Genomic DNA, 19,543 nt, shown 5'->3' with positions numbered 1-19,543 from the left:
CGATCCTGGAGACCCGGGATCGAATCCCACGTCGGGCCCCCGGTGCATGGAGCCTGTTTCTCCCTCTGCCTGTGTCTCTGCCTCTCTCTCTCTCTCTCTCTCTCTGTGACTATCATAAATAAATAAAATAAAATAAAAAAAAATAATAAAAAAAAATAAAAAAAAAAATAAAAAGATAGAGGCTTATTTATTTAGTTATTTATTCATTGGAATATTTTTATTTTTTTTTAGGAGCTTGTTTTTTTGAAAAAAGTTGCTTCGCAGAATTGATGGATCAGATCCCCAAGTGGGCAGACACTGGGACAACCTTGGAAGTCTTGGAGTGAGGAGTTCATGGAGGTGATTCTTAAGGTGCAGGAGACAAGATAAATACCTTACAATACAGTCTGTGTGGTTTCCACTTATTAGACCAATTTCAGGGAGAGAGTGTCTGATTAGCTTAACTCAGGTCATCACCACCTCCCGGGCCCCCTGCTAGGTTTAGTTGTAGCACCTGGATCGACTGCATCACTAAGGCCATTCGAAGACAGGTGGTGGTGGGGATATTCCCCAAAGCCAAATTGGGATGCTGGTTCTGGAATTAGAAAAAGTAAATGTTGGCCATTAACAACTATTTATTTTTCAAATTTTACATAGAACTTACTCTGATCTGGCCACTGTTCCAATCACTTTACAATTAGATACTTATTAAATCCTCCTTATAATCTGATGTCGTTAGGCACTCTTCTCGTCAGCAACATTTTATAAGTCCAGGGTGGTAGGGTAACTTTCCTGAACTTGCACAGCTAATAACTGAGAGCAAGATCAAGATGAGATTTGAAAAAAGTCCAGCTCCCAAGTCCTTATGCTCAATCTACCCTATGCTAACTCTCCCGGAGCATGATGATTTGGAGCTATGTCGTTGCTTTTCATAAGAACTACATGAGATGAATCTCTATTTCAGAAATAAGAAAAGTCAGATTCCAAAGCCCATATGCCTACTACATTATACTGCTTTTCTTTACTTTTTATATAGTGATGGGCATTTACATTTTTATATTAATGACTTAAATGCCACCTGAGTGCTTAAAACCAAGTTTAAATCTCTAGGCTTATCCCTCCCGAATAACACCTAGAAGTGATCCTTTCCGTTTACAATTGTGTACATTCCTTTCAATAAGAAGGCAAATATCAACTCTCTGAGGAATGCTGTGTGAATAATATAGACTCTGAAAAAGCTGAAATCAAGACACCTTCTGTGTCTTTTCTCTCATTTTCCCTATTCTTGATTAGCCTGCAGTTCTACAAAGCAGCATTTCTCTCATTCTGAACATGCTAGGGCTTAATTCCCAAATAGATGGGTCGAATCGCTAGTGGACCTAACCCTTTCTAGTGGCCAATCTGTCCAAGATCTAAGAGAAAAATAATTCCTTATTTCCTGTGCACACGCAAACATAACAGGCTTACACTGTATTTTGACTATATCATGTAAGTTTAAAGTCCAAATACAGACATTAAGTCCTTCTCTGAATATTTTCCACTTGGAGGCCTCATTCTAGGACTCTTTTCATGGACACAAATTATATTTTAAAATAACAGAAAAGTGTGGGATTTAGGGAAAGGATTTCGTGTTCTATGTGATCTACTGCTTCTGGTCAGATTTAATTCATTGAGCAGAAACATGAGTGGTGGTTGCTCTGCTCTCAAAGTCCTTTTCTACCAGATGTGATCTTCTATCCAACTAGAATATAAAAGATCTGCACTCACCATTCATTCTTCAGAGGCCGACAAGGCATGTGAGAGGTGGTATGCCATCCCAGGGAGACACAGCCAAGGTTATGGACAATCCTATGGATACTGGCAGATTCCACCTCAAGGCAATGTTGTACTAACAGACTGCTTGATTCCGAATTCTGGCTCCCCTACTGTCTAGCTGGGTCACCTTGGGCAGGTCACCTATATTTCTGTGCTTCGTTGACCATATAGGGTTTTGTGAAGATGAGACCAGATCGTCATGCCTTAGACACTGGAAAGCAGTTGCTATATCAGGCATCACAAGTGTCTCAGTAGGAAAGGTGAAAGGATCAACAGTACACAGTGTATAGCAATTTTTGGAAATATAAAATAGTTTTATGTTTATACACTGAGCTTAGTTTCTTAACAAATAAAGCATTATATTTGGAATTGCTCAAAAGCATCCTTAGAACAATTGATGCCATTTTTTCTTATGTTGCCAATAGAGAATCATTGATCTAGAGGTCTGGTAAAAGCAGCAGGTAATAGGATGAAATGAAAAGCAAGAGAGGGCCAGATAAGTAGAAAGAATATTGGTATTAAATTTTAATCTTTCTTTTAAAATATTTTCTCCCTTCTGGAACCTGACACCAGGATCTGTTTGAGGAGGCTACTAGACAGGTAGGAAAAAATACAAATACCGCATAAATGAAATCAAGGATTTCCTCCATTTACTTATCAATATCTATGTATCTCATACCTATATCTACATATTTCATCTATATTGGGGTTTTTAGGGTGTATATAAAAACCAGTAAACAGGTAAACATTCCTAGGGGACTTGGGTAGGCATTCAGAGGTCTGATTCTGGTTGTTATTGGCCTGGAGATACTGGCTAAAGAGGCAAACCCAGCAGGAGGGTAGAGGCTGGCTTGTGGACATAATGCAGGTCCAGGAATGGTGTGGATCCTGAGCCAGGTAGTTTAACATAGAGGAAAGCTTAGATTTACTGTGCAACTATTGTATGGTTAAAATGTACTATCTCATTTGTTCTGGACAGCGGCCATTTGAAGATTATCCTGATGTTCAACATGAGGGCATTGAGGCTTAAAAGTTAAGTAATTTCCTATGTGCAATGGATTGAATTTTGTGCCCATAAAATACATATGTTGAAGTCCTGACCTTCCATGTAACTTTATTTAGAGATGGGGCTTCCAGGAGGTAATTACGGCTAAGAGAGGTAGGTTAGAAGGATATGGCATTAATGCAGTAAGATTGGTGGGTTGTGAGAAAAAGAAGATGGGTTCTCTCTATCTCTCTCTCTCTGCCATATGAGGACAGTGAGATGGTGGCCATCTGCAAAACAGGAAGAAGGTTCTTATCAGGAACCAAAATGACTAGCTGGCATGTTGATATTGGACTTTCCAGCCTCCAGAACTGTGAGAAAACAAATTTCTGCTGTTAAAGTCATGCGACCTGTGACATTTTATTATGGCAGCCTGAGCAGACTCCTACAGTCTGATTATAAACCACCAATTGGCCATGATTTGTGATTCAACTCAGATGTGAGGAGAGAAAAAAGCCCATTGTGTAGAACCAGAAGCTGTAGAGACTCTTGAATTAGTATGTAGGCTTACTGAAACATGCAAAAAAGGGAATTAGCCATGGGTTGTAAGATAAGGTAAGGCCTTTGTCCTGCCTTGGAACAGGTTTCCTTCTGGAGGGGGATAGCAGGTACTATTTCCCAAAATGGAATAACGGCTTGGAAGTGCCAAAGTTAGCAACATGAACTACAATGCACGGGACTTCTAGGGAGATAGATTACCCTAACAGGAGCCCTTCTTTTATTTTATTAATTACCAGTGGATTCTCATTTTAATCGCACCTATTGACTTTTTAGCTGTAGCTCTGTTACTTAACCTTGAAGTTGTCTCAATAAAATCAAGCCAGGTATGCGTGCAGTAGAGGGATAGCATGATGTTTATACCAGGTTAGAAGATAGACTGGTAGTTTTGCTCAACCATTGTCAAGTTCTTCTGCCCAAGACCAGAAGATCTCAGTAATATTTGATATACATAACATATTTTTGTTTGTTTACTTCTTAATCTACTTTTAGCAGTTGGGCATTTTGAAGTCATTTAAGATTTTGGGGTTACTCACTTGTGTTGCTTTTGAATTCTCAGATTCTGTTTCCTGAAATGCAGTCATTTAGGGTGATATTCTCTCGGTTTATTGCGATTTGGAGGTTTCTGTTAAAAGAGTCTGACACCATATATAACTTAGAGCATGCATGGGTTTGCTCAAAAAGGAACTAGAGTGTGTTTCCAGGCTTACTAGTTTGAATAGTCTCCCTCTCAATCAGTTGCTCAAAGGACGTGCCTGAGACCTCACAACTTTTTGGTGATAGTGTAATGGCATCATTTATTTGATACCCTCTAACTCATAATTGAACTGTTTGTCAATCTGGTGCCTCATTTTGCATAGGAATGTGATGCTCTCCGTAATACCCCTTCTTTCAAGTATGAAGCTCGAAGGCCTTTTTTACAGCATAATGGATGAAATATTATTTTTATGGTTTTCAACCCAGATTGAAAGCAGCAGTGCTAAAATGCCACAGAACAGTGCTTGCAAGATTTCCAGAACTGTCTTGGCAACCAAACCATCTGGGGAGTTTGGATATGAACTTGATTACCAGATTGAATGTGTTTGCCTTAAAAGAAAACTTGGAGTTCTATCCATTAACCACAGTGATAAATAAATCTAGAGCTTCAAATTCTGTGACATATTTAAATGAGGCAAAGACAATGGCTCAGTGGCAACAACAATAACCAGATTGTGTTTTTATGCAGACTGGTGGTTGAATAAACATTGCTGTGTCACAACAGATAGTCCCCAAGTTTGTCTCTGCTCCCACCTAATGCACTGTTACACAACTTCTAGATTGGTTTTCCTATACCACAGCTCTAGGCATTTCCCTCACCTCTTTTAAATGCTTCAATTGTTTCCTGATGTCTCCTAACTAACACCAGCATTCCAGACCCTTTGCCATCTGGCCCCAAACTACTTTCCAACTACCATATTTCACCAAACTGTCCTTCACACATTAAGCATTGCCAAGCCTAAGACTGTTCATGAGTTTAAAGATATTTGTTGCAATAACACTTCCTGAAATACCTATCGCTTCCCATGTCAACAACAAACTCTTCTGATGCTCAGCCCAAAGCCTCCTTTAGAATATTTGGTCCCAAATGCAAAAACCCTTCAGATTTCATGGGGAAAAGAAAAAGAAAGAAGAAAGAAAGAAAAAGAAAGAAAGAAAGAAAGAAAGAAAGAAAGAAAGAAAAAGAAAGAAAGAAAGAAAGAGAAAGAAAGAAAGAAAGAAAGAAAGAAAGAAAGAAAGAAAGAAAGAAAAAGAGAAAAGAAAAAGAAAGGGAGAAAAGAAAAGAACAGCATGATGGTTATCTTAATTAGCTTTAGTTGTTATAACAAATACCATAGACTGGGTGGTTTAACCAACAGAACTTTATTCTTTACAGTTCTGGGGGTTGGAAGTCCAAGATCAGAGTGTTAGCATGATCAGGTTCTGGGGAGAGCCTTCTTCCTCCCTCCAGAGAATTGTCTCCCTGCGGTGTCTTCACACGGCAGAGAGAGACCTCTGGTCTCTGCCTTCTTGTATAAGGGCACCGGTTCCATCATGAGGCCTTACCTTCATGATCTCATTTAAACCTTGTTCCCTCCCTAAGACCTCACCTCCAAATACTATCGTATTGGGGATTAGGGCTTCAACATATGGACTGGGGTGGAGGGCACAAACGTCCAGTCCCTAGCAATGGTAAAGGATAACCAACATGATTTTGGCGATTTTGGAGATGGAGGCTGATAGGAAATAATGAAGACAGTGACAAATAGGAAAACATAAGAGGCTGCTCCTCCCATGCTCTAGTCACCTACTGTCATGTGTGAATGCCAGCCTAGCTGTTTTTTTTTTTTAAATAGAATTTAATTTTTAGAGCAGTTTTGAGTTCACAGCAAAATTGAGAGGAAAGTACAGAGGTTTCCCATATACCCCTCCTCAAAGGTGCATAGACTTCCCCACTATCAACAACCTTTACCAGTTATATATTTGATGCAATTTATGAGCCTCCACTGACACATCATTTTCACCCAAAGTCCATAGTTTTTAATTCTGACTCACTCTTGGGGCTGGGCATTCTGTAAGTTTGGACAAATTGTATAAAGATATGTATCCATCATTATGGTGTTATACAGAGTGTTTTCACTGCCCTAAAAATCTGTATTGACCCCTCCCCGCCCACAACCCTTGGCTACCCCTGATCTTCAAACCATCTCCATATAGTCCATCTCCATTTTCTAGAATACCTTATATTTAGAATTATACACTATATAGCTTTTGCTGATTTGTTTCTTTCACTAATTACTATGGATTGAAGATCCCTCTATGCCTTTTTATAGTTTGATAGCTTATTTCTTTTTAGCACTGAATAATATTCCACTGTCTGGATCTTTCACAGTTCATTTACCCATTCACATACTGAAGGATATCTTGGTTGCTTCCGAGTTTTGGCAATTATGAATAAAGATGCTATAAACATCTGCTTATAGCAGGTTTTTGTGCAGACATAAGTTTTCAACTCATTTAGGTAAATACTAAGGAGTGTGATTGCTGGATTATGTGTTGAAAGTATGCTTAGTTCTGTAAGAAATAGCCAAGCTGTCTGCCATTGTGGTTATACAATTTTACGTTTCTACCAGCAGTGAATTCTGTTCCACATCATTATCAGCAGTTGGTATTATCAGTATTCTGAATTTTCACCATTCTGATTGCATGTAGTGCTATCTCATTTCTGTTTTAATGTGTGCTTCCTTGCTGACATTTTTTCATATGCTTATTTGTCATCTGTATACCTTCTTTGTCTGTTAAGGTCTTTGCCCTATTTCTTACATGGATTGTTTGTTTTCATGTTGTTGAGTTTTAAGAATTGTTTTTACATTTTGCGTAACAGTCCTTTATCATATGTGCCCTTTGTGAATATTTTCTCTCGGTCTGTGGCATTGTCTTCCACAGACCTGGCATTTTTTATTTTAATGAAGTCTAGTTTATTAATTGTTTCTTTTGTGGGTCTTGCTTTTGGCACCGTATTTATAAAGTCATTGACATACACGAGGTCATTTACATTTTCTCTATGAATCTTCTAGAAGTTTTATAGTTCTGGGTTTTACTTTTAGGTCTGTGATCCATCTTGACTTAACCTCAAGAGTGTGAGGTCTGTGTCTAGATTTTTTTTTTTTTTTTGCATGTGAATATCTAGTTGTTCCACTAGTTGTTCCAGCATCATTTGTTGAAATGACTATCTTATTTCACTGTCTTTTCTCCTTTATCAAAGGTCAGTTAACTATATTTACATGGGTCTATTTCTGGGTTCTCTCTTCTGCTTCATTGGTCTACTTTCTTGTCTATTGTCTATTCTTTCTCCAATACCACACTGGCTTGATTACTGTGGTGTTATAGTAAATCTTAAAAGTCAGGTAGTGTCAGTCTTCTAACTTCTTTCTCCTCCTTCAATGTGGTATTGACTTTTCTGAGTCTTTCACCTCTCCATGTAAATTTCAAATCTATTTGTCAATAACTACATGTCATTTTTTTAAGGGGAGCTCGAATATTTGGTCACTTATGTGAAAGCTCCTAATATTTAAATGCTGTCTAATCATTCTAATAAAAAAGAGAGTAGATTGGCTTTGGTAGCTTTGCTACTTATTGTCAGAATGTGTGGCTTGGGGTGAGGGTTGGCCACAAGAGAACTTTAGAAATTGGAGATTTAGTGAAGTAGTAGCCATTTTTTTCTCTCTGAAATTTACCTCCTTGCAGTCTGGCATGGTACCTCTGACCTGTGAGCTCATGCTGTTGGAGTGGGGCAGTGTCCAGAACTTCATGCCCTCAATTAACAATGGAGCTTTTAAAGTTTTAAGTCTAGGCCCAGCCCTATATGCTGGTCTGTTGTCAAAGGTGCTGCTACAGTGGAAGACTATTTGTATAAACAAGAGTTGGGAAAAGAAAAAAAAAAAAGAGTTGAGAAAAGAGGGACAGACATAGGTTTGAATTTGTCCTTGTGTGTTTCTGTTCATCAACAAGGATGCCAGGTTTTCCTTATTTTAGCACACTTCATGTGCAACTTTCCTTTCCAAACGGACTCCTGGCTGATGTATAGCAGCTTCAGATCCAAGACCAGATGCAGAGCCAACAGTCCTGCATAGATCTCCCCATCATAGATCTTTCCCATGACTGTGTAAGGTCTAATCTCCATAACAAATTCCTTCCTCTATGTAATTCATAGGGTTCTGCTTCTCTGATTGAACTCTGATTAATACAGGGCCAAACACGTCTGTGAGTAGAAACTTGCCTGGGAGAAGCCAGAGAGCAACTGCTCTCTGAATTAATGTCTTGCATTTGTCCTCAGCTGGAAACAATCTCTCCCTCTGAAAACTCATAGTTTTATGGAGCATTTAACACATGATAATATTTATTATATACTTCTGCATACATATTTAATTTTCCTTGATATATTTCAATTTATTTACATCCTTTTAATTTCTTCTCTCCCTCCTTTCTATCTAAAACCTCATGGAAAAAATGCTGCTATTTATCCAGTGCTCATCAGCTATGTTCAAAGATATCTTACTAATGGTATTTCATAAATTTTTACTAATTCTCATGACCGATACTGTAGATTAGATATTGTAGTGGTTATGAAGCTTTTGGTTACAAGAAACGATACACTTCACCAAAATTGGCTCAGGTAGTAATAACACTTTATCATAACATACCAGAAGATCAGAGGCTATGCAGGCATTGGAAGTGTCACTCTACACTTCTGCTGCTTCTGTTTATAGTTTTGTTCTCAAACCAGGAGGAAGATGGCCACAGCTATTCTATGAGCTTTCCTTTACTCACAAGGTGACTTTCTTGAACAGAATCCAAGATATACCCAGGCTGGTTTTTACACACATGACCCCCATCTGGTCCACAGGGAGTACTCATGCGCCCTCTGACCTGACAAACTTGAGATGTGTATGTCGTCAGGCAAACCTCTGACCTTATTTTCCTTGTGTCTATCAAACACCAGTCATCTGTGCCCACAACTGTAGAGAACATACACAAACTTCTTTGCATGGTTGCATTGAAGCTTTTCTCGTTAGACACGAAGTGGGAGTAACATTGCCTACCACTCTGTGACAAAAAAGGTGTGGCACCCACAATCCATCTCTTGCCAAAGAATTATCTTTTTAATTTTCTGCTACTTTTTCAAACTCTCTGATAACCTAGGCTAGAAGTGATGGTCATTAAAGTGTTACAGAACTGATTTTTTCCTAGCTCCTTACCAAGTCCAGCATAGGTGGTCTGGCAATACACATGTGGGCACCTCCTATTCCCTTGGTCCTTCACATGAAACTGACACCACGTAGGTCGAGTTTTAACATATAATTGCACATGCAATATAAATTTGATTCAAGATGGCATGTTACAAATATGCCATAGCCAGAATGGCTCTTTCTAATATGGTTGATCCAGTTTTATATGATATTAAGAAGGGGAAAGAATTATGTTTATTTACTCTCTAAGTAAAAGTTTAGATTTATTTTTCCCTCAGTCAGCAGATGGTTTTACATAAAAAAGAAATATACAAATAGTGAATGCATACAAGATTTCAGGTACAGATTTGCTGCTCCGATATTTTTTTCTAATTCATAAAATAATAATAGATATGATTTTTTTAGCATCTACTACATGTCAAATTGTTTTCCAAGCATTATCCAAGTTCTATGCAAAATCCAATGATACTCACTATCCCCATTCTACAAAGTAGGAAAATTTGTCTCATCAAGTTTAAGAATCCTAGAAAATCCTTGTGATTTTCTAGCTATTAAAGGATAAATTTAGGATGTGATTATGTGTGTTTAATTTTAAAGATAATATTTTTCTTTATACATACTACTTAATCTTTTAAACTCCATGCATCATAAATAATCATTTGTAAAATTTTCTATAGTTTACATTTGCATAATACAGCAATTTTCAAAGCTCATTCATATACTATTACACGGCTTCTCTGTGAATTAGGCAAGCAAGAGAAATAGCTTTTCCATTTATCGGATGTGAGTGACTGAGGCACACACCAAAAAATTAACTTGCCCATGTGCCCAGCCAAGCCAACTGGCAACTGGCTCTGGTAATTTTCCAGGGGAAACAATTAGGTACAACAATATGGTAGAAGGCTCTGGGATCAGATATGTATGGTTAAATCTGGGCTTTGTAACTTACCTCTTAATCACTATCTTTGCATCTCAAGTTCTTATCTGTATACTGAGATGTTGCTAGTCATGCCTACTGATTGGGAACTGCAAAGAATCTGATGTTTATACCTCACTGAGCACAGGGCTTGGTAAATCACAGGTGCTCAGGAAAGTTTAGCTCTTTTATTACTAACTTTGGTGCTGCTGATGATACTCCTCTTTAGAGGAATGCATTGTTTCTTTATCTAGTCATTAAAAAATTGTCAAGAAGCAAGATATGTGGAGAATGTATATAGTAAGTATGTGTATATATTTCCTGAAGTCCTTATATTCAACTATTTGTGCAATTGATTGTGAGCATAGATCTAATTTTTATGTTGCTGTACTCATATTTCAGGTAGCTACAGCTTTAAGTGCTTAGTTTTAGACTTTTCTGACATCACTTTTGACTAGCTGATAGTATTTGGATAATCTATCAAAGGAGAGGAAACATTTTACCTTCTATGGAATCTTTGAGAGAGTTGGAGTGAGGTTCTGGGCAGTTATCAACGATGGCCTAAACATTTCGAACTGGAAGGATTTTCAACCTGGTGTGTTTTTCTTCTATAAAAGACTTACCTAATATAGTTCACTCCTTTTTCATCTGTAAACCCATTATTCTGCAAAATTTATAGCACTTTTATGCATCTTTTTCTCGTTGTTACACATGGAGGACATTTTTTTTTGGCAGTAATTATACAATTTGCATATTTAAAGAGTAAATTGCAATCAAGAAAAAAAATTATCATACAAATTGCTGTGTGTGTAATATGGTATCTGCAGAATATAGTGTTTATTTCTCTGATGTGCACACTAGATCTATCTTAGAAAAACAGCGAGGAAAGGAAAAAAGAAAAACATTTGCCAAAGAGATTAAGCAGACATCGCTTCCCTCTTAGAAAGACTTTTTGTCTAAAATTTAAAGAGATAAAGTATTTTTCCACATTATGACAGGGGAAAATCCTTGGTTGCCTTCAGCTTTACAATAGTTCCTTCTCTCTTTCCCCCTCCCTCTGTTTTAGGTTTTTTGTTTGAAAGTATTTGTGTGAGGCACAGTTTCTGAGAAATGTTAACATCATAGATTTAATCCTGCATATCTTTAACGGACAACTGGAGGGGAAAAAAAAGAGGACAAATAATATTAGATTTTGGACTAAAATGTAAGTTATCAATGTGGTTAATTGTCCCTACTGACAGCTAGATAAAAATAAAATTGCCAGAACAAAAGCAAAATATAATAATGACACCAAAACCTCTATAAATGAGCAAACAATAGGAACAACAAATAAGTCTTGAAGAAGTCACCTCTTCTGCTTGCATGAATGTGCAAATTGCACATGTTCTCCCTGGAGAAATTGTCCTATATTCTATTTAGTCAGTGTAGACAGAGGCTGTTTATCTCCATAAATAGTGCATTTTGTGACTTTTTTTGACCATCTGAATGACAACTTTTTACATAGCCAACTGAATTAATCATGCAGCTGTTCTTAACTGGTCATTTAAAAGTGTCAAAAGCATCAAAGTGACTTCTTGATCTATTGTTTTTGCTTGAAGAAACCAAGTTCTTTTTTTAAAATTTGAAATGTATTGGTTTTGAGTTATTTGCATGCTGACCTAATAATTTTGTACATAGTTTTAGAATATATTCTTTGAGGGCATGCAGGTGTCTTAGTAGGTTAAGCATCTGTCTTCGGCTCAGGTCATGATCCCAGGAACCTGAGATTGAAACTAGCATCAGGCTCCCCATTTCACGGGGAGTCTGCTTCACCCTCTGCCCTTCTCCCAGTTTCTACTCTCTGTCAAATACATGAAATCTTTAAAAATTTATATATATTCTTTCTTTGTGGTCTGGATTTCATGATACGATCATGAGTATCATTTTATTGAGTATGATTTTGAACTCCAAATTTGACTTTAAAAGGTATACAGGGCTCACTAGAAAAATTTTCCAAATGGTCATTTATGTTTTCAAGAGTCAGTTTAGTAAGCACCAGATTATGAATAGGGCTTCCTATATATAAGCATGTAGTGATGTTATTTGTACTGTGTGTTGGAAATAATGTGTTGAGTAAAGTTTTCACTAATTTTACTCATGAAAATGAACAATTTGGTGTTTCTTCCTAGAGTGGAAGTGGAGGAATAAATCTGTATGGGATTGCATTTGATTAAAACAAAGTCCCATGAAGTTTGAAAACTGTTTTCTGTATGTTTGTGGAGGACAGTACGGTCAGAATTTTTCTGCCATGGTTTTTCTCAGTATGCATTTTCCATTCTCACTAGGAGTTAAAAGTGAAAAGACATGAAGGAAGAAGAACAAGTATTGGAAAAGTTTCAAGTGGATTCCAATATGCAGCTTAATGCGTATTTAATTCTGAAAAAAAGAAAAGTGCCTGTAGGGGTATAAGTGTGGAACACTCACCATTTCATTGTGGCAATGATTTTTTCATGCATGTGTATGAGTTTCTCTGCATCGACTGGAATGTAATACCCACAAGGTTAATTAGATGTGCTGAAAATGTAAACGTTCAGCACTCTCAAAATGTCTAGTTAATTCAGGTCTCACCCAGGCATCTATGCTATCTTTTTAACCACATTGTTTTCCAAGGTGTGGAGTTCATTTATGAGTAACATCCTTTGAACCTTTTCAATATAATAAAAGGGTATTTGAGATGCATGATCAGTCAACATCTAACATAAAATCTTAAGCCTCTGGTTTTGAAGAGAACAATGTGGATTAATGAGAGTTATTTTTTACAGAGCTGATACAATTACTTGTCAAAAGAGACAAAGAAGAGAATTACTGTTAGTATTCTGGTCAAAAACTGTGTTGATCTATCATGAAAATTGAAACTACTCTAGAGAATGGATGGATTTTGACTTATTTGTGGTCCTAGTAAGGGGAATGAAGTCACGAAGAAGATGCATGGATCATAAAGCAAAATCAATATGGATACTCAGTTAAAGAAAAGCATTTTATATTTGTGTCAATTGAAATGGAAAATGAATCGTTTCTACAAAGAAGGATGAAGCACTGCTGCTTATGAATTTTTACTTTGCTTGTTCTTTATTAATATGTCCTTAACTTGTTCATTTTGAGTACTCTATGATATTATACTGAAAATATATGTCTTTTAGTTTCTCTATTTTATCAATATTTACCTAGATACTCTTGTCTGATCTCCGAATTTACACAATATCTGCTCCAAAAATTGAAGATAAGGACAGGGCTTCTTTTGTTTCATGAATTTTCATACCAAAAGAAAAAAGTGGGAAGAGATCAGTATAGTTTTTTTGTATCCACAAATATGAACTAACAAGGGTGCCTAATAACCATACAAAGTTTTTTTTTTAGGAAAATACCACGGTCAATCCTTGAAGCAATTCCAAGTGACAACTCCAAGTAAAGTTTCCCCAAAACATTTGCTGCTAGGTGTGTTTTTAAATAACATCTGAAACAGGATGACATAAAGTATTTTGAATTAGGGAAAGATAAAAAAAATTGTAGTGCTATTATGAAGGAGTAAAGTTAAAACAACATCTTCCCTTGTGCCCAAAATGGTCATCCAGGAGGAGAGAGGAGATAATAAAACAAGTGACTAAAAATTACATTTAGTCACTACTGTTTCATAAGTCATGAATATCTTAATGCTACACTTCAAGGACGCTTTTGGAAAACTTCCATGAAACACAGCTATCAAAGTTACATGATATAAAGTTTATTTATAAAGGTCAATTGTATTATTTTTTAATATGCCTATAAACTCCATCAATGTCACATGTGAAAAAACTGATCTGGGTTCTGAACCACATATTCTAGTTCAAGTTTCTCCATTGAAAAGCTTTGTGATTGTGATTGCAAACGTCTTGGCCTTGTTTCATCATCAGTGGATCAAATAAGTCCATATGCTTGTATGCCTACTTCTCGGAAGAGCCAAAAAAAGTAATCCATACATCAGAACCTTGTAGGCTATTAACATACCAGTATTAGAGGCTTCTCCTACTACAGTTATCTATGACCAGTTACTCCAATTGGTTAGAGTCTAATACTCCAGAAGTCAACAAATTGGGTTAATTTCTCTAGATAGATGGTTTGTTTCTGAGCAATCCTATAAATTCCTCTGAGTCTCTACTCAAAACCTATGTTCATGCTGTTGGCTACAATGGAATTAAGTATGAAAATGCCAAGTATTCAATTTTGACCCACTTGAAACCACAACTCGGGGTACATGTCCCACTTTGAGCAATTCAAAAGCATAATGCTTTTCTATAAAACTCTGCATTTTGGAATGCAGGCTTTTATAAAATCATAACATTGGAGAGGGATCTAGATTGAGTAGATTATCTAATTACACATTGTGATTTCAGTTTCAGGATGATTTAAATCAAACAGTCCAACACACACACACACACACACACACACACACACACACACACACGGAGAAATATATGCATCATTCTCAGAGCTGTTCATAATCCATACTTAGAAATTACCACCTACCTCCTCAACTAAGCAGTTCATATTTATTGTCATTTGCTTTCAATCAGGACCTCAGCCTATTCCTGTTCTTCACAGACTTAGGTGATCCAAATTTTTGTTTTAGATTTCTAGTTGGGTCCATTTGTATAGAGTTGTTATAGAATTTCATCAGCTTTTTGCACTGAACAAGATCATTCTTGAATGTTATACAGGAAACCCTGGTTGCATCTATATTCCTTCCTGCCCCTATAGCATAGCAGCAATCCTAGCTCACTTTGATAGTCAGAATCAATCATATCAGACAGAAATGTTCTGTTTGCTCATCTGTTGACAAGAAGAGCCTCAAATGACGAGGAGTAATTTAGCTTCCAATTTAATAGAATTGGGTCCCGCTGAATCCATTGAAGGATGATTTTCTCATTTGTATAATAAAACCTCTAAACTAAAAAGTTTAGAATCATGAAGGAAAGATTTATGGGTAGGTCAAAACATGTAATAGGAAAAGTTGACACTCCCACTTTCCCCATTAGTTCCTGTATCCATGAATATTGGCTACAGGAAAAACAGCACCATAAATCAGTTGTGGTTCTGAGCACATGACCTTTATCATGAGGTGGTTTTTGAGAATTGCACAGTAACAAAGACATTAAAAGACATCTTATCATTCTGTATGGTCAACTGCTTCTAAGTTATGAGTACACAAAAAGATCTAGGAATTGTTGTGTGGTGCCGTGGACTGAATTTTGTCCCCCTCCAAATTTAAATGTTGAAGTATGAATCCCAACATGACTGTATTTAAAGAAAGGTTCTTTTTTTAAAAAATTTTATTTATTTATGATAGTCACAGAGAGAGAGAGAGAGGCAGAGACATAGGCAGAGGGAGAAGCAGGCTCCATGCACCGGAAACCCGACGTGGGACTCGATCTCGGGTCTCCAGGATCGCGCCCTGGGCCAAAGGCAGGCACTAAACCACTGGGCCACCCAGGGATCCCCTAAAGAAAGGTTCTTTAAGGCAATATGAGATGTTAAGGTTGTGGAATCTGAGAGCTCTCAGAATTGACTCAGGGGGTAGGCAAGACCATTCTCCCCAGAAACTGAACCCTGCTGACCTTTGTTCTCAGACTTCCCAGCCTTAAGAACTATGAGAAAATAAATTGTTGTTGTTTAAGCCACTCAGTCCATGGTATATTGTTATGACAGCAAACATACAAATATATGTGGAATGTCACTATTTCTTTAAAGTATCTTTATCTCTAAGCTGGAAAAAGCAAAACCAAATCCAGAATATGGCTTTCCAGGTAAGGGTAAATTGTTACCTGCACCATAGTAAAAGGAGGCCAAATGCCAGCAGGTGATTATCTGGTCTCTGCAACGTACATGGCCATATTGCGTGTCAGTTCAGGCATTGCTCCTAGGAAGTGCATCAGTCAGCAATAGCACTAGATAAGTGAAACTTTGGAAATGGGAGATACAAGTAGCTAGGACTAAATATAATTTTACATCTTTTATAATTTAATTTGTAATCAGATATATATTTTATATATTAAATATATATTATAATATAATTTAGATGCTGTATTATACGTTATAATATGTTATAATGTTTTAATAAATTATAACATAATTTATACATCATCTTTACTCCTATTGTTAATTTTTTCATAATCCAATTTAGGAATTTCCAAGATGACTGAAAAAAGTACTGGATGATATTGCTATAAAAGTCATCTTGTCCTCCTTGGTTAATTAAAAACCTTTATTAAACTGTGCGGACATCTTTGTAAAGACAGAAACCTGTTGGACACAAATTTTCTTACCCCTTGAGTCAATTCTGAGAGCTGTACATATATAATTCTTTTCTAAATCTCATACCATCAACCACACTGCTTCCTTATAAGTCTCTGAACATTCTTTCTAAACCAGTAATCACTAAATATCTGCATCTCAAAACTTTCAACATCTTTCAGCAAGGCAGGAGAGAGCTTCAGTGACTTGGGAAGAGTCATCGCTTCTTTTGTCAAAGCAGTCTAAGAGTGGATTGAATTTTGGTACTCACCATAATCTGATCCCTCACATATGCTCTTTTTCTAAAGATTATAGGCCCGTTCTTTCCTTATCAATGCCCTAAACTTCCTGAAAGACTGTAAATCCAATTAATAAAATTTGGCAACCCACAGAAGCAAATTTTGTGTCTGGGCTTTAACTCTTGGTCTAGAGTCTCTAAGACATAAAGAACTCTTTCAGAGAAGTCCTGGAGATTTTCCAGTTTTCTATCTGTGTTTGAAAAACAATAACAACAAAATAATTTGAACTTATCGATCTATTTGTTTTCCAGTCACATTGGAGTAAATCACTCCACTCTGCAGTCTTGAATTTTATTTCTTAACACCCAATGGCTTTCTAAACATTGTCTTCAATTGGCACTCCTTCCAAGTGATCATTGATAACATACCTGGTTTTTCATTTTCTATTGCCTGTCATGGCAGCCACTCATGGCAGACACTCATCCCTTAATGCTTATTCGATATTTTTTAATTGCCTTTAGTCTCAACCAATTCCAAGTAACAAATCCCAGATTCTCCTTATTTCTGTGAATATCTTTGGCTTATAACAACTACTTGTGCCAACTGCTACATTAGCTTCTTGGACACATGACACAAAGGATCTAACAAAAAAAGTATTGGTAATTCAAAGAATATCTGAGAAGTCTACAGAATCAGACAGGGGAATGGATAGGGATAAGGTAAGCTGGGTATTAGCCAGGGCCACAGCAACACCATGCCCCAAGCCAGTCTAGTACTGATGCTGACTGTTGGCTGCCAAAGTTTTGCACTGATTTCATCACCCTCCTGTCTCTAGAAATTGCTACTGCATTATTGACATTGCTGGTCCTAGAATTTCAGTGTTCCTGCTTGACTATCTCTGCTCCTTAGCAAATGTTCAATCAGAAGCTTACATTGGGAGCACCTGCTTAGTAAAAATGATTGGGTAAGTCAGTATCTTTTTAATTCTACTACAGTAGGAAATAGTCTCTGCTTCCCTATCATAACCCACATGGTTTATGGGCATATACAAATGGTTGGCTAAGTGAGCACTCATTCCTGTTTCTTTTCCCTGACTATCTCCTGTAACTATTTCAGTCCAGGCTTCTTCTTGAGTTAGAAGTGACCATCTGAAATCTTTCTCACCGATGAAACATATTTTGAATTACATAGATTGATTTTTGGGGATGGTTTTGCTGCTTTTCCTGATAAGAAGGATAGTTTTAACTTATATCATCCCTCTCCCTGCCCTTTTGCCCTGCTTTGATAGTAGGCATGGGTCCTGGAGTCATAGCAATCAGCTTTGATTGTACAAAGGATAGGGGGATGCCTAGGTGGCTCAATGGTTGGACGTCTGCCTTTGGCTCAGGTCATGATCCCAGGGTCCTGGGATCGAGTCCCACATCAGGCTCCCTACAGAAAGCCTGTTTTTCTCCCTGCCTGTGTCTCTGCCTCTCTGTGTGCCTCTCATGAATTAATAAATGAAATTTTTTTAAAAAAGAAAGGATAGGGAAATTACAGATGCAAACACTGATACTACAGAGCCACCGAATCAGTGCTGAATCAGTGCCAGCAAAAAGATGATATAGACTTCTTGTAATATAAGAAAAATAAACTCCTATTTGTTTAGGCCTTTGAACTCAAGTTTTCTATTACTTGAAACTAAACACATTCTAACTAGCAAAATGAATAATTCCACAGATCCTGGACAGCCAAACAGAAAAATTAAAATAAAGAAAATTCATTTCTATTTTAAACACTAAGCAAAATGAAACAAACACTGATTTCCGAAGTTCACATCTGAAATTGTTATTAAGGATATTTGGAAATTTGAGCACATGTGTGAGTTGATGACAACTTCTTCTAAATACCTTTGGAAGTCTGATGTATAATATACATATTCTTCTTATGAGGCTTGTATAAGTTTCACATATGGATAATAGCTTATATTTTTTAAATTTACTCTCCATTTCAAGATGAAACACAACCACTGCTTCATGCTTACCCCGAGCAAATAAGTAGATGAGACAAAATGTAGCTAACAGACTTTTTAAAAATGTGAACTAATATGTAGGGGTAAGATAATAATAGCAATCTACCTTTCTGACACACAGCTAAGATAATCACAGATGCAAGCTCTATGTGAGGATAATAAATCTGTGTAACAATTATAAAATTCAAATGCCAGAAAACAAACTTAATATATTTAGTTTTATGGCTAAATATGCCAGTTTTTTTGGCATTATTGCACAAATGTTTGTGATCCAAATTCCTATTGGGACCAGGGAGGTAACAAAAATGAGGCCAGGTAGAAGGATGCATGCATACATTGGGAGAATAGCTGCACCTAAAGAAGAATGAAAACGGATACCTTATCAAAGCCGGAGAAGCCAGTTGGCTCCAGCTCATTGTGGTCATGCTGGAAGGCAGCACACTTGTCAGATCTTATTGTCAACAGAAGCTGAAAATTTCAGATTTCAATCTGAAGTTTTTTAATGTTTTTCAATTTTAGTCAATTAAACAATAATTAAAGTCTATATCTGGATTTTGGGTCAAAAACATGTGACTTTCATCTTAAGGATAGACTTAATCACTGAGTAATGTCCTTGTCTTTTTAGGTTAGGAAAAAATATATTAGAAGAACAGCACACACCCAGACACACACACATAGTAGAATAAACAGACCTACATATTTTAAAATACTTAACCAAAATGCTTTGCTTTCAGGATTTCTGAGTAGAATAAGGCAGATGGGCTTCTCTGTCCAGAGATTATGCTATATACTGACCTATTTTCAAACTAATTTCATATTTATTTCCATTAATAACATACTGATGGCATTATATTCATTATATATATTATTAGGGTAATACTAGTGACAAACTTTTAACTTTTAATGTTACACAATGATATAACATCGTATTTCTATTATGTTTAATTGATACAGAGGTCAGAGATGAGA

At 36.7% G+C, this 19,543-nt stretch overlaps 1 long non-coding RNA gene across 1 annotated transcript in view; it reads left to right on the top strand.

Annotated features, from left to right (window-relative positions):
- LOC112930204 (uncharacterized) overlaps nt 1–16,016 on the top strand; it is a 32,069-nt gene extending 16,053 nt beyond the window's left edge. The window contains exons 4-6 of the long non-coding RNA XR_003237062.2: nt 232–351; nt 2,368–2,394; nt 12,343–16,016. This is a non-coding gene — a long non-coding RNA (uncharacterized lncRNA). The remainder of the gene's footprint in view (nt 1–231; nt 352–2,367; nt 2,395–12,342) is intronic.
- Nucleotides 16,017–19,543: the final 3,527 nt, after the last annotated feature.

Source organism: Vulpes vulpes, chromosome 6 (assembly GCF_048418805.1).
Source record: "Vulpes vulpes isolate BD-2025 chromosome 6, VulVul3, whole genome shotgun sequence".
Lineage (NCBI taxonomy): Eukaryota > Metazoa > Chordata > Mammalia > Carnivora > Canidae > Vulpes > Vulpes vulpes.
Note: the sequence above shows the minus strand (reverse complement) of the source record. Positions and strands in the feature narration are given on the sequence as shown.